The following is a 450-nucleotide window of genomic DNA, read 5'->3' on the forward strand; positions in this document are numbered from 1 at the left end:
CAAATGAATGAGCGTTTCGGTGGGTTCCATTGAGCTGAGGCCACCTCTCCCGGCTGAGGCTTTTGGGGAAGGGGGTGCATGTTGCTTTTCGGCTCCAAAGCCTCAGGCCCCCCACCAGACCCTGTTTGGCACCTCTCAGGCCACCTTGGAATGCACGCCTGAGGGGCCTGGTGGGTGCCAGTGAGTGGAAGCCACAGCCCTAACTCTGGGGCTCGGACCTGGGCGAGTTGGGGACACCTGCAGTTGTCCCGAGTTGGCTTTTCTTCCAGTTGCCATCTGATTGAACAATCGCTTTGCTTCTCTGTGCCTCCTTTTCCTTACCAGAAATGCCCTGCCAATGCCTTCCCTCTCCTGTTCAGTCCTACCCTCTCCATTAAAGAAAAACAATTGAAACTACTAGTCAGCGGCATTTACTTTTGCATGAGATGGGAAGATAAGCAGTCTGGGCCC

This window comes from Galeopterus variegatus, unplaced genomic scaffold (genome assembly GCF_000696425.1).
Source record: "Galeopterus variegatus unplaced genomic scaffold, G_variegatus-3.0.2 Scaffold580, whole genome shotgun sequence".
Classification (NCBI taxonomy): domain Eukaryota; kingdom Metazoa; phylum Chordata; class Mammalia; order Dermoptera; family Cynocephalidae; genus Galeopterus; species Galeopterus variegatus.